We start from the raw sequence: 25573 nt of genomic DNA, 5'->3' as shown, positions 1-25573 counted from the left end.
TAAGAATTCCTTGCTGTGGAGATAAAACGTTAGTAATGCTCTAACAGTCTTGTAAACACAATTTTTTTAACACATTTTTTTAACACATTTTTAAATTGTTGATGTGAATATTTATATTTTGTGAATATATTTCTTTAATATATTATTTCATCGAATTATCAATTGTATTATTACGTGTGTTATTGTTTTGTCTGTTGTAAAATTATTTCAATTATCAGGTATGTTATCTTTATATGGCACTGTCTCATTTTCTGGTTTCTCTCTTGCATTTATTGCATTTGCATTTATTATACCCTGAACCCATTGAAAATGGGAAATCAGGGTATAATGGTTTTGTTAAAAGTATGTAACAGGCAGAAGGAGGCGTGGCAGACCCCACAAAGTATATATATTCTTGATCAGGGCGACGAGCTGAGTTGATTTGGCCCTGTCCGTCTGTCTGTCCGTCCGTCCGTCCGTCCGTCCGTCCGTCCGTCCGTCCGTATGTATGAACGCGTCGATTTCAGAAGATATAAAAGCTAGAGACTTCAAATTTTTTTTTAAATATCCGTAATTACAGCGCGCATATCAAGTTTATCATTAAAAATCGATAACTCATCCCGATCATTTTTTATCGATAAAAAACCTTATCGAAAACCAGTTATAAAATTATATCTTCTACACCCTTATTGCTAGAGTCTCCAAATTTTTAATGTATGCTTATATGCAATTTATACAATTTCGGTTTTTGTTAAAATTTACCCCCCACCCTTAAATTCACCCCCTCACCCTCACTTTTGTAAAAAGCGTATTTCAAATACTAGAGACTTGGGCTTTGGAATATACACACATATTCACCATATGATTACGGTCTGAAAGTTTCATTAAGATCGTATGTCTACAAAAGAAATTATTTAACAAATAAATTCTCATAATATTGCCCACACTGAAGCGCAGCCCAAGCGCAGTCGCTGCTTACTGCGCAGTTAGCAGAGCGCAGGCTTATGCGTGCGTGTGGATGCATGTGTATGTATGTGTGCATAAATGAAGTGCAGAATGATTAGAATATCAGCTTGGAGGGTTCAGGGTATCTCCTAGTCGAGCAGTCTCGACTGGAGCTTTCTTACTTGTTTATTTAAATAATTCTTATTTGTATATTTGCATATTATGCCTTGTTTGTTGAGACAGGCCGCCTTTTAATTATACCCTGAACCCATTTTCAATGGGAAATCAGGGTATAATGGTTTTGTTGAAATGTATGTAACAGGCAGAAGGAGGCGTGGCAGACCCCACAAAGTATATATATTCTTGATCAGGGTGACGAGCTGAGTTGATTTGGCCCTGTCCGTCTGTCTGTCCGTCTGTCCGTCTGTCCGTCCGTCCGTCCTGTCCGTCTGTCCGTCTGTCCGTATGTATGAACGCGTCGATTTCAGAAGATATAAGAGCTAGAGACTTCAAATTTTTTTTTAAATGTCCGTAATTACAGCGCGCATATCAAGTTTATCATTAAAAATCGATAACTCATCCCGATCTTTTTTTATCGATAAAAAACCTTATCGAAAACCAGTTATAAAATTGTATCTTCTACACCTTTATTGCTAGAGTCCTCCAGATTTTAATGTATGCTTATATGCAATTTATACAATTTCGGTTTTTGTTTAAAATTTACCCCCCACCCTTAAATTCACCCCCTCCCCATCACTTTCGTAAAAAGCGTATTTCAAATACTAGAGACTTGTGCTTTGGCAATTACATGCATTTCCATGTTATAATCATAATCTAAAAGTTTCATAAAGATCGTACGTCCATAAAAAAAGTTATTAAACAATTAAGTTCTCATAGTAACCGCACACTGCAGCCCATGCGTGTTTATGCGTGGGTGCTTGTGTGTATGTGTGTATGCGTTTGTGTATGTGTGTGTGTATGTGTGTGTGTGTATGCGTTTGTGTGAGTATGCGTGTGTGTGTGTGTATGTGTGTCTGTATGCGTGTGTGTGTATGTATTACTCCAAGGGTTCAGGGGATCTCGTAGTCGAGCAGTCTCGACTAGAGCTTTCTTACTTGTTTTGTTATATTGTCAGTGCTTTAAACTTAACTCCTTTTAATTTATACGGAAACCCATCATTCAACACAGGTGGAAATTGTGACGTTTATTTTTATACTCATTCACGAAAGTGAATCAGTATATTGGTTTTGTGCAATGTCCGTCTTGCTGTCCGTCCGTCTGTCCGTCTGTCCGTCTGTCCGTCTGTCCGTCCGTCCGTCTGTCCGTCTGTCCGTCTGTCCGTATGAACGCAATCTATTTCGGCGCTATTGAAGCTAGAGACTTGAAATTTGGAACACATACTCGTGTATATCTCCGATTTATAAAGTGTTAAAATTTTCCCGATCCGCCCACTAGGGGCGTGGCAAATCGGAAAATGCATTTTCCGATATACCAGAAATCATGTTTGTTGAAGAGCTAGAAAGCTGAAACTTGGTATGTAGGTCCGCGTTGACCACCCAAGATCACGAGCTATGGCGGATATATCTACGCCCATTGGGGGCGTGGCAAATCGGATAAAACTGTATCTCCTAAAGTTGTAAACCTAGAATGCTGAAATTTTGCACGTCAGCTAATGGTATGAGTCTATAAAGTCTGAAGATAAATTATAAGTCTACGCCCGTTGGGGGCGTGGCAAATCGGACCTGAAGATATAGTGATTTTTTAAATTTTCCTATATTTGGACACTATTGATGGCAGAGACCTCAAATTTTGTATATATACTCGGACTGATCACCCAAGACCAAAAAGTTTTGTCGGATATAGTATAATAGCTAGAAGCTTCAAATTTGGATAGTTGAGTTACTGGTAGCCTCCTCTATCGATTCCCCAAAAATAATTTTTACGCCTCTTTAGGGGCGTGGCATATCGAAAAATACCCTGTAATTTTCACATTTTTTTAGGGTAAGCATTCAAACTTTGCAGTTAGGGTAACGTTATCTCTTTCTAAAACTGACCAAAAATGAGGTGTCTACGCCCAGTTGGGGCGTGGCAAATCGGAAAAACCTGTATATTCTACAGTATTAGAACGAAACTTAACTACTAAATTGTTGATGGGATGTGAATGAGTATTCCGCAGTCGGTAACGCCCGACTGCAACGTTCTTACTTGTTTTATCATATTTGTCTTACGGCAAGGATTTGAACCTCGATACGAGAATCAATCTGTACCACCATTTAGCCTGCAAATTTCTTGTATTTCGTTTTAAGGATCGTCTCTACAAGGATTTTGCTACGATTTCTTTTATGTTATAAAATTGTCTAGATCTTGCTAGAAATTATGTTATTTATTGTATTTTAATGTTATGGCATGGTGTTTCACCCATTACTTTGCAAATCACAGAAGTACCACTTAATTTGCCAACAATTGTCCAATCCAGCTTTTAGATTTGAAACAATTTATTTGTACTTGCTTTTTTATAAGTTATTGTTATATTTTGTTATTGACACGTCACCATTTTCCTTTGTGAAGAATGTGGGTCCCTGCTCGGGCGCCAGTTAAGCGCACCCACACTAGAGTACTAGTGATTGGGGACGCTGTGTTGGGTTCTTGTGATATATAACAACTTGGTGTTCGATGAAATAATATATTTGATATAATTGGAACAATAGGTCTGAACTGTGTCTGGTCCGAATATAAACTGAACTAAATCTGTTTAACTGGTTAGGTTCTCCCCTTGAATGTCTGACTGGATTCTCCAGCCTCCTTAGATTGTCGAAAGTCTTAACTTATATACTAGGTAAAAATATATATATTTTTATTAATCTTAACCTAAAAGTAATTGAATATGTGTTTATATGTATTTTGTTTTTGGCTTTATGAAAATAGTTAGTTAAAAAAAAATCAATTTATTCATATAAAAATAAAAATGAAAGGTATTTTATTTTTATTTAAATTTATGGTATTTTGAAATGGTTTTATTTGGTTGACCGATTTCATGAAACCTTTTAATTATTGTATCTTTTTAGCCTATCCTTATGTACTTTCTGTTTCTTATTCTTACTGTCCTTAATGAAAACATTTTCATTATCACCTATTTTATCTATTGTATATGGTCCTATATATGCTGGGTCTAATTTATGCCCTGTTTCGTTTCTTATTAGTATTTTATCTCCTACATTTAAATCCAAATTCTTAGCATTTCTATCATATTCTAATTTCCTAAGAGCCTTGGTTTTTTCTAACATAACTCTTGTTCTTTTATATGCAACTTCTAATCTAAATTTTATTTCCTTAGCATAGTCTTCTAAATTATATAATGGGTTAACTATATTATTTTTATTAAAGTTTACTACGAATGGTCTCGGTAGTCTACCAAAAACTAGTTCGTATGGACAATACTCATGCGTCGTTGATGGTGTAGTGTTGAAACGATATGTAAAATATTGTATCCAAACATCCCAATCAGTTTTGCCTGCAGATATGTATGAACGAATGTATTCGTTGAATGTTCGTGACTTCGTTCTATTGTCCCTAAAGTCTGGTGGTGATGTGCAGTAGATGTTATGTTGTCTATTTTCAAATATTTGCACAAGTCATTTATAATGGAGTTTTTATATTCTGTTCCCATGTCCGTAATGAACGTCTTCATTGGACCGTACTTCAGAATAAAATTTTCAAATATAGCTTTGGCAACAGTTGTTGCACTTTTATTCGGAATTGGAATGGATACTAAGTATTTTTTTAAATCACATATTAACGTAACTGCGTATTCATTACCATTTTCCGAGCGTGGCATCTAAAGGCATTGGGAATCACATGAAGACAACGTGTTTTGCCATTTCGTTGAATAATGCGATGCAACAACCCGGCTCTAATTTCATATGTTTTTAAAACATCATTTCGAGTTTCCTCAGCATTTAATTGGTTCATTATTTCCATTATATTCGAATCGCGTTGCAGCTCCGCCAATAGCCAATTATCTGTAATTTCTGCTAAATCAACATGAACTTCTACTTTTCTTATAATTTTGACTTCTGTGGGCAAAGGATTTCGGGATAGAAAATCTACATGAACAATTTGGCATTTTTCGAACATTTTCATGGCAATACTTATACATTCGATTATCTTTAAGCGACTTTATCAAATATCAGAACTTCTACCACCAAAAATGCACTAGAGATCCGCGCCTCAGAACACACACATCTGAGCACCACGATCACGCTCCGAAAGTCCCACAGAGACAGTCCCACCACAAGAGAAACCATCCAACATACAAACTCTCACAACACCGGCCTCACCGCAGCGCAGCCGCCGCCCACCGCGCAGCCAGCAAACGCGTGCATGCGCCACCGTATGCGTACACAAAAATGCGCAGAATAACCAGAACAACAGCCCAAGGAGCCAAGGGCTCCTCGACCCGAGTACCCTCACTTGTTTCATATAGCCTTTTGTGCAAAGCTATCTTTCACCAAGGAATAATACACCAGAATCAAAGATAATTGGAAAGCTCTCACCTCGGATCGGTATACTTATCTTCGATTCATCTGCCACGTCAGCGTTAAATTTTCGTAGAATGACGTCACGTTTCTGCTGCTCACTTCACGTATTGATAGTCTTGACTAATTCGGTTTTGTAGGCCCAAAACCGTACGCCACTGCTCCTCCGAGAACGTAGGAGGTGGTGCCGATCCCAGTTCTGATGTCGGGGCGATGCGTTTCTCATTCTGGTTTTCCATCATAGCTGCGCGTAATAACGAATTCCCGGTGTGTCGCTAAACTCTTTTTAATGCTCTTTCTCGTTCAATAGTCATTCCAAGTGTCCCCTCTCTTCTACTCTCGAAAGTTCTAATCATGGTCGCATATTCTTGTTCATCGAAAGCACAGCGACCCTGCTGCGATCGGCATGACTAGCCGTCTCGCTCTCACCCAGCGACATCCGGGACTACGTTCAGCAACAGCTAATGTTGTCTCTCTCTTAGTGACAGTGCATCCTTTAATTGCACCACAATACTAAATCAATCGATTAACACGATATCAAGATATCTAATTGCAATTTCAACAGTGGCATGACATATATCAATCCTATCTTCTCTACTCGATCATCGCAGTGATCTTCCTGCCTATTAGGTGTATGGCTTCACGGGCCATACGCTAGCGGGCAATGCAATTATCGCTTCCGCTTTACAATTATTTTCTTAACATTAATTATGTTTATGCATCGCAGTGCAAAAAAAAAAAAAAATTTTGTTCTTAATTTTTAGTTAAAGTAACATCAGCTGGTCGTCACCGTTTGGTTTGCTGATGTTCCCTCGATGGCATAAAAGGCGGCCTGCCTTTCACGCTGTTGTTTCTGCTGCTGATGTCTGGAGCCTATGGACTCAGGCGGTACCGGTGCTGGCCGCACAGGTTGTCGTGCAGTGCTTGCACGTGTAATTGCAATGTGGGCTTCCCAGAGGTCCCTCGCAGTCATTTGGGCACGTCTTCTTCGGTTTGTCTATGGTGACTTTGGGCAGTGTAGCATTCTCAGATTTTCCAATTCTTATTATCTTTTTCTTTTATTTATCAATATAAATCGCAGTTGCTGTTGCGTGGCCACTGGTGCTCTTGCTCATTTTTGTTGTTGTTGCTGTTGTTATTGTTGTATTTGTTGCTGCTGTCGCTGTTGACTTTCATTTTCACTTTCTTTCATTTTGATTGTGACGAGTCTTGTATGCTATCACTGCTTTAAATTATTAGCACCACACTGATGTAGGTACTGGCGGGCAGACCATGTCACGGTCGCCATGTAGATATAAACATGTAGATATAAAGTAAGAAGTATTTGATGTTGCTTCTTTGCAAGTTCTTTATTCAATGATCGAAGGCAGCAAAGCGAGAGAGCGCAGTATTTATTTATGTATGTACATATATGTAAAGGGCATATACATTAGTTGTCTATATGAGCCGTTGGGTTGTCAAGCGTCAAATGCTGGCACGGCTATATGAGCCGATGCTGCGGAAGGCAGCAGTGGACATATATGTAAATATATACAAGCGGCAGCCGTTGGCTTGCCAAACGATCAATTGCTGACGCGGCTATTCCCATGCGTCTTGCATATGAGCGGTCCACTTATGTGGCCGATAATATTTGGAGTACATATATGTTTAATTGATCGCTTCTTGTACATGTGTATATAGTGTATGTGCTGAATATATATTATTATTATATGAGACATACTACAAGACATTTGTTGTCCTATGCGTACGGCATCACAAGGTGAAGCATTTCGATCAGAACAATCTGAAGACTGGAAATCGGCGATGCAGAAGGAGTATGACAGCCTGAAAAACATTGAGACATGGAGTCTGGTCGATCTTTCTGCAGGCGAAAAGGTTATTAGTTGTAAATGGGTTTTTACCACCAAGCGTGATGAGTATGGCAACGTTCAGCGGCTTAAAGCTAGATTGGTCGCGAAAGGGTGTGGACAGCAATACAGAGTTAACTATACGGAAACGTTCTGTCCAGTTGCACGTTACTCCTCAATCAGATTAGTGATTGCGTTAGCTGTCGAGCACGGGATGCACCTGCATCAGATGGATATCTCTGCAGCATACCTGAACAGTGAGCTACACGGTTTTATCGACGCTGATTATCCCAAGCGCGTACTGAAGCTGAAGAAATCGTTGTACGGCTTGAAACAGAGCGGTCGGGAGTGGAACCAAAAGCTGGTCGGGAGTGGAGTGGAACCAAAAGCTCTTTTGGAGATTGATTTCCTCCCATGTGCTAGTGAACCATGCATTTATACAAATAAAATCAAAGTGTTTTTAAATATTATTGATGTGTATGTTGATTTTTTACTTGTATGTACCAGAAAAGAAGATGTGGCCTATATTAAGCAGCTCATATCAAACAAATTCGATGTGGTCGATGGTGGTGAGCTGCACTACTTTTTGGGAATGGAGATTGAGCGAGATGACAAGACTGGTAGTCTCTCCATAGGCCATAAGCTGTGCTGAAGGATTACGGCATGTAAGACTGCAAGCCAAACGCGACTCCGTTGGAAATTGGTTTCCAGATGAGGGGCGATGATGTTGACTGCGGCCAGGTGGATAAAAGACGCTATCAATCGCTCAATGGTTCGTTATTGTATTTGTCGTTGACTACACGGCCAGATATAATACACTCTGTGGCTAAGCTGGCGCAGAGAAATGCAGATCCGCACAAGGAGCATGAAGTTGCAGCTAAGCGGGTATTGAGATATCTAAAGGGTACCTCAGATTTGAGACTACACTATAACAAAACGGGTGTGCCTGTCCACTGTTTTGTTGATGCAGACTGGGCTGGCGACAGTATCGAAGACCTTTACGGGTTGGTCATTCTACCTTGCTGGAGCAGCAGTCTCTTGGAAGTCAAAGAAGCAGAATTTGGTCGCCCTCAGTAGCACAGAGGCCGAGTACGTGGCACTTTCTTCGGCAGCCAATGAGGCGGTATACGTTAGAAAATTGATTAAAGAAATGGAGCTCGGACCGATGGCAAAGCTGCTGATTTATAGCGATAATCAGAGCGCACAATGCCTTGCTAAAAATGCAAAATTTCATTCGCGTAGAAAGTATATTGAAATAAAATACCATTTTGTAAGGGAAATGTACAAAAATAATGTAATAGATATAAAGTACATTCCCACAGATGAAATGATATCAGATGTATTAACGAAGAATTTATGTAAAGTTAAACATGAGAAATTTACTGGAATGTTCAAATGATACATTTTATAAAGTAGACATCGCTGAATGTCTATCTCTTTTTCTAACATTATTCTCATGTTCGGTTCTGTTAATTGTAACGGACATTCTTTCGTTTATGCTTTATTTTAGTCTCTAATAAACCTCTGAATCGAATAACAGGAAATTCATCAAAGACTTCGCTAAATTAGCGAAACCGTTAATAGAACAATTAAAAAGTAAAAAATCCTCAATTATTGTCAATGAAGATTTTAGCATTTAAGCATTGTCAAACCTTACTATGCAATGAACCACTTCTACAATACCTCGATTTTTCAAAACCATTCATCCTAACTACGAATGTCAGTAATGTTGCAATCTGCGCAATACTGTTTCAAGGTACCTTGGCATCTGATAAACCCGTATCATTCGCTAGGAGAACACTGTCTGACACAGAACAAAACTACTCTACGGTAGAAAAAGAGATGCTGGCAATTATTTGGGCGATCAACTACTTTAGGCAATACCTCTTCGGCAAAAATTTCAGAATCATAAGACCATCGACACTAACATGGCTAATGAATTTCAAAGAGCCCAATTCCAAGTTAGTACGGTGGAAATTAGAACTTTTAGAGTACGACTATTAAGTCACCTACAAAAAGGGCTAACAAAACGCAGTGGCGGATGCCCTAAGCCGAATCTCAGTTAATATTAACACAACAAACAATTCACTCTCAAAACTTTATAAATGAGTGCAATATCCAAACTATCTTTCCAGAAAATGAACATCCTCACATACAGACCCTCATTCCATTCAAAAACAAATTGAGACTAATAATTTCAGATAATAACTTCACTAAGGACAAGATAATATCATGGTTTAAAAAAAATTTCCTAAACCAAACATAATTTTTTCACTATTGGCACCCGATAACGTATTAAAACTTATTGAAGAAGTCTTTAAGGGATAATATTACAAAATAATCAGATGTAATACAATACTTAAAGATATCTCAAATGAAGAAGACCAAATTCAGGCAATACAAGAATACCATTTTAATAACAATCACCGGCTGATTAAGCTAAACCGCTGCGTGGGAGAAAGAGACAACGCAGAAGGGAGAGCGTGATCTCCATTACAAATTCTCTTAAATGCTAACATTCTATGAACTGCCGGTCTTAATTACAATGAAGTGATGATTGCTGACCCCAACATCCTCCCCCCATTGAAGTCTTAGTCTTCAACAGCTCTTTAGCCAGTTTAGTTTTTAGTAGGGCTACCCGTGCAACGCCATCATCTCCAGGGATTAGTTCGATTATTCTGACTAGTGGCCATTTAAGTGGAGGTAGTTTCTCATCCTTCACAATAACTATGTTGCCAATAGCCAAGCCAGGTCTGGAGGTTCTCCATTTCGCTCGCTGCTGTAACAAGTTGAGATATTCGTCCCGCCAACGAGTCCAGAGCATCTGCTGGAGATAGCTTATGCGCTGCCAAGCATCCAAACGTTTAAAATTTAGCCCTGTCGGGTTGGGCTCACTGAAGGATAAAGGAGGGCCACCGTTGAGGAAATGCGCAGGGGTCAATACGTCTATGTCTGATGGGTGCTCTGAATTATCGACAGCAGCGATGTTGCAAACCAGTGTGCGAAACTCATCGTAAGTTAGGACGGAGGGCCCAACACATCGGTAGAAATTATGCTTCGCTGTCTTCACTGCAGCCTCCCACAAGCCACCAAAGTGAGGCGATCGTGTAGGGTGTTACGAACCTTCGGTTTATTCCGAGTCTAAGCTGGGCTAGTTTCAGCTGACTGTGGATTCGTGCCAACAAATTTATTTGTTGAAGCCCCTGCGATAATTAATTAGTCTTGTGGTTTAGGTTTTATAGCGCAATGTATATTTTCTTAAATAAATATGCAATGTACACGTCACTTATGTAAATGTATGCTGGCTCGCTGGTTTGCTTAGCGACGCACAACTACTGAGCGCTTGTTCAACGCACTCCGGCTGGGAGAGTGTTGTGCTAAACACGCTAGCTCACCGTAAGGATTTGAGAAACGCCAGGATCTGGATCTGTAAACTCTGGCGGTTCGCCAGCTATGCAGATCTCTCTTAACTCGCTCACTCACAGCACAACACTAGCTTCGTTCACTCACAAGCACTTCTCTTACGCACGGCTACGCGAACTCACCCAGGTGTGCAGGTCTCGCTTACGTTGCTTATATGCACCGATGTCCTGATCGGCGCCTGCTGATGATCTGCAAGGATTCCCACTGGATGTCCTTGTAGTTCCCACGATGTCCTGGGAGTCCTGTTTGCTACTCGCGTTGACTTGATTTCGACACTTTCTTCACTTTCACTTTGTATAAATTTCGACGGCCCATGCTGGCCAAGAAATCCCAGCCCAGCACCAGATCGTCGATCATTCCTGGCAGAATCAACAACGGGATTTGGGTTTGCTGAATCCCCGGGCTAATCGTTGTCTCCAGCTGCAAGTCCACATGACTGTAACTGCCGTCCGCCAAGCGAATGCGCCGCCGGGCGTAGGCACGCAGATCGGGCAGGCTGTTGTTGTATATGAGCTTCATCTCGCGGTCTGCTCCATAGCATCTCCACCATGTAGACTTTGAAGCACTCATCTACCATCTGCCTCCGGCGTTTGACGTCATCCTCCAGCTTCTCCAGATAGCCTCTGGGCAGGAAAAACTCCTGGAAGCTGCGCACGAATGTCGCCCACGCCGTCCAGTGCCGATTGTTGGCCACGTACCATTTCAAGGCCATGCCTTTCAGCAGCTCTGGCATCGCCCTTGGGATCATATCCAGATCCAGACCATATGTGTCCGCCGACCACTCCACCTGCTCCAAGAACTCCAAAGGCTTTGTGGTACCATCAAAACGGAAGCTCCACTCCCGCACTTGTTTGGCCACCTTTGGATATTCCTGAGCGGTGCTGTCGTGTCCTCGTGGCCTAATTTCCGGTTGCGGGGTGGATGTGGTTCTCATCTCACGTGTCCTGCAGTCGCGCTGCTGCGCTTGTGGAGGGCACACAGAGCCGCGCCACATGCGCAAGCTCTGATTCCAGGTCGTCCTCCGTGACGGCGGTCGTTGCCTCATCCCTGAGTGAGGCACGGCGTCCATGCAGTTGCCCCAGCTCGGCGATCCTCAGTGAGTAAGGAATGCTTCCATCATTCCTCTCAACCCACTCGCCAAACTGCCTCCGCATAATGTCCAGTGTGCCTGACAAGCTCACGCCGAACTCGTCACCATAACGCAGCACTTCATCTTTTTTAAGATTGTATACCCACGCTCGCACCATATTCACAAGTATTCACTAATCACACTCTTATCGCAGGGCCCCACGTTGGGCGCCAGTTGTAATGAACCTTCGGTTTATCCCGAGTCTAAGCTGGGCTAGCTGACTGTGGATTCGTTGCCAACAAATTTATTTGTTGAAGCCCCTGCGATAATTAATTAGTCTTGTGGTTTAGGTTTTATAGCGCAATGGTATATTTTCTTAAATAAATATGCAATGTACACGTCACTTATGTAAATGTATGCTGGCTCGCTGGTTTGCTTAGCGACGCACACCTACTGAGCGCTTGTTCAACGCACTCCGGCTGGGAGAGTGTTGTGCTAAACACGCTGTAACGCTTCTGGCGGTTCGCCAGCTATGCAGATCTCTCTTAACTCGCTCACTCACAGCACAACACTAGCTTCGTTCACTCACAAGCACTTCTCTTACGCACGGCTACGCGAACTCACCCAGGTGTGCAGGTCTCGCTTACGTTGCTTATATGCACCGATGTCCTGATCGGCGCCTGCTGATGATCTGCAAGGATTCCCACTGGATGTCCTTGTAGTTCCCACGATGTCCTGGGAGTCCTGTTTGCTACTCGCGTTGACTTGATTTCGATACTTTCTTCACTTTCACTTTGTATAAATTTCGACGGCAACACTCTCTCGTATCGTTTTCGACTTTATTTTCCCCCTCGTATGGAGCCGCTGGTGGCCTTTTATACCCCAGCCACAGGCCCTGCCTCGTGTGGTAACGGGGCCTGTTCGGCTCTGGAGCGGGGCCTTCCTGCTGCTCGTGCATACCCATATTGCTTCTCACACTCCCCTCTTCCTTCGGGAAAACACGAGACCATCGTGTTTGAATTTGGCGCCCGTCTCCGCTGCGTTGCTCCGTTTTGCGTCGCTCCATCCCTCGATGCTCCATTCTGCGCTGATCGCTGCTGTTAACGCTCTGTTTACGTTTTCAGCTGCATTTTCCCCTTACCGCTGGCAATGCTGCATTCTGCCGGTAAGTGAATGGGGCTAATATTTTTATAAGTCTCGACATTGGTGGCATTGGCGCACGCGCGCATGGCAATGGCCATTTCGCCCATTTGGCGCATGCTGTCCCTCGCCGTTGGAGACATCTCTCTTCTGATCCCTGTTGCTTCTTGGGCCCTTGGGGATGCTCCGGTGGGGCATCGCAGTCAATACATGCACTGCTGCTATGAGATCGGGCCACAGACGTCGTTGGCAAATGGACACCGGTGTCCGATCTTTGGTGTCAGTGCGCTTTTTGGCCACTCCTCTTTCGCGCACAGCTCCAGCGGAGTCGCTGGCCAGTGCGCGAGGATTCGGTTGCCAAGCTTTACCGACACCTGGCGATCCATGACCGGTGGAGCCATTCGCGTGGCAGGCGTCTGTAGTCACACTCTCACAGCAAACAGCCACATCTCCGACTGCATGCCCACGTGCAATATGGGCCGCTCACAGCAAAATCGCTGGCCAGTTCGCGAGGATTCGGCCAGCAAGCAGTCGCGTGGCAGGCATCAATGGTGAGCCAACCTCAATCCAAAGCTGTAAATATGTGGTTTTATTTTGTTTTGTTTTGTTTTTTTTTTTTTATTTATTCTGAAATATCATCTACATATTGCAAGTTTTCAGATAAATTGGAATGCTTGGCATCCGTCGCACCCTGTATTTCATGCCCCTTGCCCAGACGATGCGGGCGGTGCGCCCGCTGCCCTGGGCGTCTATCCGGTCAGCGTGTTGCTCCACTTCTAATGGCCACTCCTCACGCCGCAACTCCAGCCACTGTGCTGTTCCCGCGTCGGGCCAAGATGCCTGCCGCTGCAATGTAGGCCTCTGAGGTGGTGGCGGTGCTGGCTCCGACACCTGGCGCTGTAACGTTGCCCGGGCGGGCAGTCGTATTGGCCGCCACTCCTCGTCGGCGTCCATCGACGTCTCCGGTGGTGCGGGCGGCGGCGGCGCCGCCTGTGGTGGCGTCTCCTGTTGCGGCATCGCCTGTGGTAGCGTCGCCTCTTGCGGCGTCGCCTGTGGTGGCGTCGCCTGTGGTGGCGACTCGGGACTCCAGTGTAAACCCCGTGGGCTTCGGGGTGAGGGGTTCGCTCCAAGTTATGACAAACTCGGCGCGGTGCTCCAGACGACCCCCCACCACCTTTTCAGCGTAGCTGGCACTTACCCGCGGAGGTTCTGGCGTTTCTTCCTCCTCCGAATCGGAGATCACTATTGTCGCGGTCTGCTCGTCCACCTCGTCCTCGTCGCTGTCGATTACAATGATGGGCTGCTCTTCTTCTTCTTCGCTGCTCTGCAGCCTCGGTAAGGCGTGGGCGGAGGCGTTAGCGAATATCGCCCGTTACGCACATATTCGCTCACCAGCGTCTCGTCCCAGCGCTCTTGCTCCAGCCTCTCCCAAGCTTTCGTCGGCATGGGTGCCGTCGCGACACCGGGCGAGCTCGCTGGTGACCAGAGCCTCCCTTCGTCCTCCGCGTCGCTGGTCAGGCTGTCCGGTGACCATGATCCAGACGTGGCCGCGCTTGCCTCCTCGCTGGATGACGGCTCCAGCTCCAAGTAAGGCCGATGGCGCCGTAATCGTTTCTTCGGCTGACGGCGCGGGTGAAACGGCAGCCTCACCGGCGGCAGCCGCGCTCTGCCTCGACGTGCGCGTTGACTGGACACCGGTGTGTCCACCCTGCTCGCTCCTCGTGCCGCTCCAGCGTAGTCGCTGGCCAGCAACCGAGGATCGGCAGGGTGTACCCGGCCGATGCCCAGGTCGGTGTTTTGCTTCGCGACGCGTCCACTTACCATAATAACTTTCACAAAATAGGCCGAGCCAAATGGGCTCGCCTGCCCATTTTATACCCTTATGCTGCCGCGCCGCCGGCTGCGTAGGCGGCAGCATATAACGGGTCCTGTGTCCTCTGTTCAGCCCACTCTAGCTTTGCCTGCCTTATGGCTGAATTCCAGGCAGACTACGGTATCGCCTTGATACCGTTTTCCCCACTCTCACCTACACATGCATACATAGCCCTTCGGTGGCCGAACAACCAAATGCACGCTCTTCTTCTGTGTTGCATTGTTGTTGGCCGTTTTATGTATCTCTTCGGTAGTGATTGTTTTATATGTCGCTGTGTGTTTTGTTGTTGGCTGCTTTAGTTGTCTGTACATTTTGTTGTTGGCGGTTTTAGATGTCGCTCACTTTGACATCTTCGTGCGCTAGCGATCGCTGGGTAGCCGACGTAGGCCCTTGACCCTTGCCTACGCTCGTTTGCTCTCGCTTCGCTGTGTGTGTGTGTGCAGCAATTCTTTTGCCTGGAATGCTTGTTGTTGTTTTTCCGCTTTCGCTAGACAAATACATAATTTCAGCTGCGCGCATTGTTGTTGCGCATGTACCGTATATGAGTGCTGCTTGCGCATGCACTGCTTTGTTGTTGTATCTATGCATTGCGCATGCACCGACAGCTAAGTTTTTCGGTGCAGTACTGTACACTGCTTGTTGTCGTGCGCGCGCAGTTCAAACCAATTGTTCTTGCGCACCCACATACCGTAATTTTCCTGGTGGCAACTGTAGTTTTCCAGTCACAGATGCGTTTTGCAACCGAAATTATGCATTTTGAGCAAAATTTTGTCGTCTATATTTTTTCTTCTTTTTTTTTGATAAGAAGCAATACACTTCGCTGTGTATTCACTCCTTTTTTTTTTGGAAAAAAAAAAACAAAACAGCTCTATTGCTCACCCGTGTCTCCTCTCCACGGCTTGAGATCCGCCATATGCGCCGTCCTTGTCCGCTTCTCTGCCTCCGACCTGATCCGGCAGATGACTGGAGACACAAAACTGGCCACTATATATAGGCCTCCATAGCGTGGCGCCAGTTTTGCTGCGAATCCCTCTGCGGCATTAGACAAGTTGCATTCCGTTGCCCACACCTTGTCACCTACGGCCGGCCTCTACTGCCGCCTCCGTAGGTTTTAATGCCGCGCCTGATCCTGTCCAGCTCTCTCCAGGTTCCGACGCACGATCTCAAACACTTCGCGCATCTTGCTGGCTCTCTCGACTGGGGTCTGTGCCTCCTGGCCTGTGCCTATAGTTTGCGCATCGAAAAGCGATTTGGGCAGCCTTGGCTCTCGCCCTTGCGTGATGAAGGCGGCCGAATATCCTGTGGATGCTGACACGCTGCTGTTGACCGCCAACGTCAACTCCGGCAATGCGTCGTCCCCAGCATCTCTGGTCATCTCCAGCGAACTGCGCAATCATCGTCTTCACAGTTCTATTTGCCCTCTCAGTGGGATTCTCTTGAGGCGTGTATGGCGCTGTCAACTGGTGACGCACCCCAAGCTCCTCCAGAAATGCCTTGAATGCCCGACTGGTGAATTGGGTGCCATTGTCAGTAATGAGCACCTTCGGCGTGCCAAACCGCGCCAAGATCCGCTCTCGAAATGCCTTCTGGAGAGCTGTGCTATTCACACTCCGCAGAGGCCCCATCTCCGTCCATTTCGAGAAACGGTCTATGAAAACCAAAAGCATAGTGTTACCATGCTTTGATCTCGGCAGTGGGCCAACAAAATCGGCACAAACTGTTGCCCATGGCTCCTCGGGCACCTGCGTCAGCATTTGCCCAGCAGCTTGCAGCTGACTGGGTTTATATCGCTGACACACTTCGCAGCGCTGTACGTAATTTCTTACATCCCGGTACATACCTGGCCAGTAATACCGCGCTGCCACCCGAGCGATAGTTTTTCGGCTCCCAAGGCCAGCGGTGGCTGCATCGTGGTTCTCCTCCAGCACTTGTTTGCGCCGGTCCGCCGGCACGCACAACTTCCATGCAGCCACATCCTTGTGGCCGGCTTGGTGCGGGATGTGCCGATATAAGTTTCCAGACTCTTCCATATAGTCTGGAAACTTATGTGGCGCCTTCTTTATGTCCTGTCGAAGCTTGGTGAGCCAGCGACATCCTGTCCCAGCTGGCATGTCCTTGCTCTTGACCAGACGGCACGCCTCCTCTCCCAGAGGCTGGCGTGAGAGCGCATCGGCTACCACGTTCTGCTTACCCTTCCTGTAGCGAATCTCGAAGTCGTATTACTGCAGCTCCAGTGCCCATCTGGCAATCCTTCCTGTTGGGCTCTTAATGGAATTGAGCCACTTCAGCGCCATATGGTCAGTGACCACTACGAATTTGTAGCCTTCCAGGTATGCCCCAGATTATAGCCAGACACTCTTTCTCAGTAGCTGAATAGTTCTTTTCAGCACTGTTCAGTGTCCGGCTGGCATACGAAATGACACGCTCTCCGTCCTCCGAGGTGTCTGCGTCAGGATTGCCCCAAGCCCATAATTGCTTGCGTCCGTTAGCAAGCAAAACGGCTTCGAGAAATCTGAGCACGCCAGCACCGGTGACTCCGTCAGTTTGGCCTTCACTGTCTCGAACGCTATCTGCCGCTCCTCAGTCCACTCCCACTTCGTGCCCTTTTTGAGCAGTGCGTTTAGCGGATGCACTGTGGCTGCAAAATCAGGCACAAAGCGGCGGTACCATGAAGCCACGCCCACGTATTGACGTAACTCTTTTACGTTTGTGGGTGACTTCAGCTCGGCGATAGCGGCCACTTTCTATGGATCTGTACAAATGCCATCCTCCGTGACTTTGTGACCCAGATATTTCAGCTCTTGAAAAAATCGCACTTGTCGATGTTGATTTTCAAGTTGGCTGCCCGCAGTCGCCGGAACACTTCTCGTAGGTTGTTCATATGCTCCTGTCGCGTTCGGCCGATGACGATGATGTCGTCCAGGTAGGCAAAGGCATGGGGCATCATTTCTGGGCCGATCACTTGGTCCAGCGCTCCCTAAAAGGTCGCCGGTGCAGAATGGAGTCCAAACGGCATCACCTTCCACTGATAGAGCCCCTTTCCTGGCACCGTGAATGCTGTCAGTGGTCTGCTGGCCTTCTCCATCGGTATCTGCCAATACCCATCCTTCAAATCCAGGCTGCTGATGTAGCGCGCCTCTCGCAGCTGGTCCAGAATGTGATGCACACGCGGCAAAGGGTATGCATCTTTGATGGAACTGCTGTTTAGCTGTCGAAAATCCTCCACACATAGCCGCCACTTCCCATTCTTCTTACGAACCATGACAATCGGCGCGCTATGTGGGCTCTTCGAGGGCTCGATGCAGCCTTTGGCCAGCAGCTCATCCACCTGCAAGTTGATCTCCGCCTGCATTTTTGGATTTTTGGGGAAGTAGAACTGCTTTATGGGCCTGTTATCCAGCATCCTGATCCGGTGCTCCATGATCCTGGTGGTGCCCTTCACATGCTGGAACTTGTCCAGCTCATGCCTCAGGAAAGCATCCACCTCTGGGTCATTGTGCATCGGCGTTGGCTGTTCCATGTTCGCCTCCATCGGCGTCGCTGGGTTCGCCTCCACGCTGGCCACAGCCACGGACAGCTTCTCCTCCGGCTGTCCGCTCGACTGTGGGATTCTTGGCTCGACCTTCAATGTCAAGCCACCGCACTCCAGTGTGGTGCCCATGCTGGCCAAGAAATCCCAGCCCAGCACTAGATCTTCGATCACTCCTGGCAGAATCAGCAACGGAATCTGTATTTGCTGATTCCCCAGGCTGATCGTCGCCTCCAGTTGCGAGTCCACCTGACTGCAACTGCCGTCCGCTAAGCGTATGCGCCGCCGTGTAGCACGCACCACGCCCACTCCTCTGAGCTCGTCAGCAAGCTTTTCGCTGATAAAGCTGCTTGTGGCTCCCGTGTCGATCGTAGCTCTTTGTTGAGTGGCTCCAATGGCCACGAAGGCCGACATCTGGCTGCCTTCATCCTGGAGACGGCCCACTAGTGCCTGGGGGCTCCTGACTGCTGCTCCCGCTCGCCCCTGGATGGCGGGTGTCGCTTCTCTTTTCCCGACTGGCAACAGGCAAACGTTCTTACTCCAATGCGCCCGCACTGCCAGCAGAAATCCAGCGCCTTGTTGCGACACGTAAACGCGCGGTGCCCCTCCTGACCACACACTCGGCACGCCTTAGATGGGGATGTGTGTCCCCGTTCCGGTTGCGCCCTTCCTCGGCGCAGGAGAAAGTTTCGCCTCATCCTCCATGTGGCGATACTCCACATCGCCTCCCGCGTCGTCCATGGCCATCAGTCGTGACCGGCCAGGCCGTGGCTGTTGTCTCAACCTCTCGCGGTCCTTCTCCAGCTCCTCGAACTCATCTGCCAGGTGCATCAATTCCACTAGATTGTGGAATTAATACGGCCTGGCGTAAGCGCGCAGATCGGGCAGACTGTTATTATAAATTAGCTACATTTCGCGGTCTGCTCCATAGCGCAGAGGCCGCATGAGAGTCTGCATTTCCACCATGTAGATTGTGGAATTGATATGCCCGGGCGTAGGCACGCAGATCGGGCAGGCTGTTGTTGTATATGAGCTTCATCTCGCGGTCTGCTCCATAGCATCTCCACCATGTAGACTTTGAAGCACTCATCTACCATCTGCCTCCGGCGTTTGACGTCATCCTCCAGCTTCTCCAGATAGCCTCTGGGCAGGAAAAACTCCTGGAAGCTGCGCACGAATGTCGCCCACGCCGTCCAGTGCCGATTGTTGGCCACGTACCATTTCAAGGCCATGCCTTTCAGCAGCTCTGGCATCGCCCTTGGGATCATATCCAGATCCAGACCATATGTATCCGCCGACCACTCCACCTGCTCCAAGAACTCCAAAGGCTTTGTGGTACCATCAAAACGGAAGCTCCACTCCCGCACTTGTTTGGCCACCTTTGGATATTCCTGAGCGGTGCTGTCGTGTCCTCGTGGCCTAATTTCCGGTTGCGGGGTGGATGTGGTTCTCATCTCACGTGTCCTGCAGTCGCGCTGCTGCGCTTGTGGAGGGCACACAGAGCCGCGCCACATGCGCAAGCTCTGATTCCAGGTCGTCCTCCGTGACGGCGGTCGTTGCCTCATCCCTGAGTGAGGCACGGCGTCCATGCAGTTGCCCCAGCTCGGCGATCCTCAGTGAGTAAGGAATGCTTCCATCATTCCTCTCAACCCACTCGCCAAACTGCCTCCGCATAATGTCCAGTGTGCCTGACAAGCTCACGCCGAACTCGTCACCATAACGCAGCACTTCATCTTTTTTAAGATTGTATACCCACGCTCGCACCATATTCACAAGTATTCACTAATCACACTCTTATCGCAGGGCCCCACGTTGGGCGCCAGTTGTAATGAACCTTCGGTTTATCCCGAGTCTAAGCTGGGCTAGCTGACTGTGGATTCGTTGCCAACAAATTTATTTGTTGAAGCCCCTGCGATAATTAATTAGTCTTGTGGTTTAGGTTTTATAGCGCAATGGTATATTTTCTTAAATAAATATGCAATGTACACGTCACTTATGTAAATGTATGCTGGCTCGCTGGTTTGCTTAGCGACGCACACCTACTGAGCGCTTGTTCAACGCCTCCCAAACTACCAGTTAGTATATCAACTTTCACGAGATACTACGGGGGTTGGATAACAGGTTTGAGGTGGGGAAAGGGTATGACTGAGGTGTGTTGCCGTCAGTGTTCAGAGACGTCGATGGTCCCTCGGCTCTCGTCCCGCTCTTCCTCGCTCTCGCCGCCGTCGTGTTGGAAGGGCTTGAGCTGGGAGATGCTAGCTACCCTTCTTTTGCGCTCGCCGCGTTTGGCGAGGCGTACGATGTTGGGGGAGACAAAGCTAACGATCCTGAACGGGCCGTCATACTTCGGTGCCAATTTCGCTTCGAAGCCATCCGCCGCGTTGGACAACGGGTGCTGCCTCAACAGGACTGACGAACCTGGCTTCGGCCTCCATTCGCGCCTACGCAAATTATAATATCGTCCCTGATCTTTCGAGTCTCGCTCTAAGTTGTTACGGACTACGTCGAAGATTTCTCTCATCCTAACTTCTTTGGCCTTGGGCTGGATTTCTCTCGTCGCAGAACCCGGAGTGACTTCTTCATACAAAGCGGCGGGTAGGCGTGGCTCCCGCCCCAGCATTAGAAATGCAGGAGTGAAACCTGTGGAATCGGCCACACTCGAGTTGACGGCCAGCGTTATCTCAGGCAGCAGCTCGTCTCACGAGCTTTGATGGCCTTCGACGTATTGTGCTACCATCGTCTTTACCGTGCGATTTGTCCTCTCCGTCGGATTCTCCTGCGGCGAATGAGGCGCTGTTCGGAGACGCACAGCTTCCAAGGGATGTAATCCTCGTCGTCCGGCCGATAGCCCAAGTTTCTATATATCTGGCCATTTTCCTCTACTTAGTCCCTGAACTTCTCTGGGTCGTTCGCTATCCACTTACAAGGAGGGCACTCCTCCACCGCTTGTTGACAATTCTCCAGGGGTTGGCAAGACGGTGCGTCGGCCACCACGTTTAGGCTTCCCCAGCGATAACGGACGTCGAACTGGAATTGTTGTAGTTCTAACGCCCATCGGGCGATCCTGCCCGTGGGGCTCTCTATCGAGTTCAGCCATTTCAACGCCAGGTGGTCTGTGATTACGTCGAACCTGTAGCCTCCTAGATAGCAACGCATCTTCCTGATTGCCCAGACGATCGCGAGGCACTCTTTCTCCGTGGCCGAATAATTCACCTCCGTTTTAATCAGTCTTCGGCTGGCGTAGGCTATGACTCGTTCCTGACCCTTGATCTCCTGAGTTAGCACTGCGTCCAGCCCGCAGTCGCTGGCGTCGGTTTGCAGCACAAATTTTTCCGAGAAGTCGGGGCACGCCAGGACTGGTGCTGTCGTCAGGCTCCCCTTCAGCTTTTGCAGCGCATCTTCTTGCTCCTCGGTCCAGACCCACTTCTGCCCCTTCTTGAGCAGCCTGGTCATTGGTTGGACCAATGAAGCGAAGTTCGGCACAAATCGCCTGTACCAAGACGCCATTCCCAAGCATTGTCGTAGCTCTTTCAGGTTCTTCGGTGTGGGGAAGTCTCGAATCGCTTCGACTTTCGCGGGGTCGGTGCAGATCCCTTCCCCACTAATGACGTGGCCTAGATACGCCAACTTTTCTCGGAAAAAGCTGCATTTTTTTCTATTAACCTTGAGGTTAGCCGCTCTCAGTCGCCGGAAAACCTCCCTCAAATTGGCCGTATGTTCTTCCTTTGAGGCTCCGACCACCACTATATCGTCCAGGTATGCGAACGCGTGGGGCTCCATCTCGCATCGTGGGGTGCTCTCCCAGCTTCCTTTCGAGCTGCTCGTCTCCCTTCCTGTCGGCCCTTGCGCAAATGTCCGGTGCCCTCTGCGATTCTGCATCCGCCCGAGCTCTCCGTTTCTTCGACGGTACAGTACCTGCAGTACCTGCGCGCCGCGACATTCTCTTGCGAAATGTCCCACCTGCGCACATCGATAGCAAACTCGTCGCAGATCGAAATCGAAACCGGCATCCTGGGCCACCATGCGATGCACTGCCTCCGCTGGTGCCGTTGCTGTCGCCGCGGTATGACCTGCGCCTTGCTGCTCGTTTCGCGGCTCCGACGTTTGCGCGCGGAACGGATTTCCAGGCCGACTGTCCGTCAGCATCGCCCAAGGCGCCCTCGAATGGCTCGCCACGGATTTCCTCTCCCAAATCCTTTTTTGGCCCTGGACATTTTCGTACTCCGTCGCCATCTGGGTAAGTTGCGTCAACGTTGTGAAGTCGTGGCGTCTTACGTACAACCGATACTCAGGCGCAGCGTTCTCGTACACCCTGTGTAGCTCTTGCGCCGCGCTGTATCTGGCCTGACGTATCAGCAACCTGAGCTCGAGGAGGTAATCCTTGAAGCTTTCTTCCTGTTGCTGATGACGCGGCCGAAGTATTGCGGCGGCAGGAAAAAGTCCAGAAACTCTCTTTTGAACTCGGTCTCAGCCCGCTGGTTAAAAGCCACTTCGCCGCCTTGTCGCTGAATATCTCGCTCATCGCTCTCGGCATCCGGTCCAGCTCTATGCCATATGTTATGGCCCGCTCTTCTACCACCTCTACGAATCCTAACGGGTCCCGCCTGGCCGTCATAACCTCATGCCCCACTTCCTCACCTGTTCAGCCACGCACCAAGGTGTGTGTCTCTCCGGTGGTGATGAGGACATGGGGTCGCGTAAAGGGGTTCTTGGCGTAGGTGGCGCCGCTCTCGCCTCGTTGACGCCAGGCACTTTTAGCCTCAAGTTTGCCATCGGGGCCGATTCCTGCTCTTGCAATTTACGGAGGTCAGGTTCCGACTTCTGATAGGCGCGTCCCTCCATACTTTCCGCTGCCGGTCCTGGAAGTGTATATGTCCCTTTAGGGAAACGGGCCTCTATCTCGCCCAGGCGCATCCTCATCCCTGCAGAGTGTTTACCATTCTGTATGTATGCCGGAGTTGCATTGCCGATCGCCGCGACTTGCGCGCGTCCCTTGGCCTATTTAAAAATAACAAAAAATTATGTGAGGCGGTTCAGTGAGCCGCATTACAATAGATGAAATGAATTTAGAGGAAGCCAATCGATTGTAATGCTTCGCAAAATGCGCTTCGCAGTCTGAGTCTTCCTTGCTGATCTTTGTAATGGAATCGCTGCAGCGCTCAACTTCCTAAAAGCGACGAACGAGACTGTCCAACTTGATATCAGCACAGGAGTCTGTAATCGGATCCGGAGGCGCCTTTGAAGCATTAGCCTCGCCACCTGATACAACCCAACCAAGACGAGTCTTCTGTAACAATGGAAGTCCAGGCATCAACTTGATTTGTCCTACACAGAGCAAATCATAAAACAGGCTAGCTCCGATAAGCAGATCTACTCGTTGCGGCCTTTTGAAAGCTGGATCTGCCAGTACAATATTTTGCGGTATACTCCAATTGCTCGTATTTACATTAGAACTGGGCATTGGTTTGTTGCAGCAACATTCTGTAACTCTGCCGACGCCTCGCCTTTGCGTCGCACAGTGGGCGATTTGGTTGATCTAGCGTAACGAAATGCCAATTTTCATGTTCATTTAGCAAATCGATAGTATAGATATGTATATCGTTAATCAGCCTTGAGCTCACAAACACAAAATATCGAAACACAGCTTTTCCTTGCACTTTACCCACGTGTTTATACCGATTTTAGATTGTTGAAAAAAACGTTGTTTTATTCATTTTTGATCGAATTTATTTTTTATTTCACAAAGTGAAGGTATGTACTTAAAGAAAATAAATGTTTTGTGACCTGTGAATATATGTTGGGTTGTTTAATTGTACTTTTAATCATCTGTCTCTCTAACACCCTATTGTTAACTAATTTCATCTTCTTTAGAACACAAAAAAAAATATGAGGCCCGTATTATTGGCCCGTCAAAAAAATATTTTTGTGATATTATATAGTTCGTCCACTATGTGCAATGTCTAAAATTAGCTGCCCTGAGCTGCCCATTCTAAAAATGTAGCTTTTTATAGGAACCATGTCGGTATGCAAGCGGCAACTTTTTGTTGTGTGGCATAATGAAAAATGCGTTTCCAATAAGTCGCTTGTCGCGCTTGTCGACTACATTTTTAGACTCATTCACGAAAGTGAAATGAGTATATTGGTTTTGTGCAATGTCCGTCTTGCTGTCCGTCCGTCTGTCCGTCTGTCCGTCCGTCCGTCTGTCTGTCTGTCCGTATGAACGCAATCTATTTCGGCGCTATTGAAGCTAGAGACTTGAAATTTGGCACGCATACTCGTGTATATCTCCGATTTATAAAGTGTTAAAATTTTCCCGATCCGCCCACTAGGGGCGTGGCAAATCGGAAAATGCATTTTCCGATATACCAGAAATCATGTTTGTTGAAGAGCTAGAAAGCTGAAATTTGGTATGTAGGTCCGCGCCGATCACCCAAGATCACAACTATGGCGGATATATCTCCGCCCATTAGGGGCGTGGCAAATCGGATAAAACTGTATCTCCTAAAGTTATAAACCTAGAATGCTGAAATTTTGCATGTAAGCTGATGTTTTAATTCTATGAAGATTGGTGAAAAAATTATATATCTACGCCCACTAAGGGCGTGGCAAATCGGACCTGAAGATATAGTGATTTTTCGAATTCTGCTATATATTAGGCACTATTGATGCTAGAGACCTGAAATTTAGTATATATACGCGGGTTGACCACCCACGTCCAACGAGCTATGGTAAATATATGTCCGCCTATAGGGGGCGTGGAAAACCGCAAAAGTTTATATCTCCTACAGTTTAAGAGCTAGAAGCTTCAAATTTGGATAGTTAAGTTACTGGTGGCCTCCTCTATCGATGCCCCAAAAATAATTTTTAAGCCTCTTTAGGGGCGTGGCATATCGAAAAATACCCTGTAATTTTCACATTTTTTGAGCGTAAGAATTCAAATTTTGTGTTTAGGTAACCGGTTGCTCGTTCAAAAAACTGGCTAAAATTGAGGAGTCTATGGCCACTAGGGGCGTGGCAATCGGCATTTACAGTGCCCGAGTTGCGACATTTATATGCGTCAGCCATCTATTTATGTATATGTACACATAAGTAGGCTTAATAGGCATTGATAGCACGGAAGGAAACATTTTTATAAAATTAATAAAATATAAAAAAGCTAAAATAACAAAAATTTGCAATAAATATATATGAAAAAATAAAAAAAATAACACTTTACTGTGGTTCGAGCCTTCC

General features: G+C 47.1%; 1 pseudogene; it reads right to left on the bottom strand.

Annotated features, from left to right (window-relative positions):
- Positions 1-13577: 13577 nt before the first annotated feature.
- Positions 13578-19794, bottom strand: LOC149267690 (uncharacterized; annotated as a pseudogene).
- Positions 19795-25573: the final 5779 nt, after the last annotated feature.

Source organism: Drosophila arizonae, unplaced genomic scaffold (assembly GCF_054131065.1).
Source record: "Drosophila arizonae isolate 15081-1271.41 unplaced genomic scaffold, UAZ_ARI_1.0 ARI_Backbone_71, whole genome shotgun sequence".
NCBI lineage: Eukaryota > Metazoa > Arthropoda > Insecta > Diptera > Drosophilidae > Drosophila > Drosophila arizonae.
The sequence above is the reverse complement of the archived record's forward strand: the minus strand, read 5'-3'. Positions and strand labels throughout refer to the sequence as shown.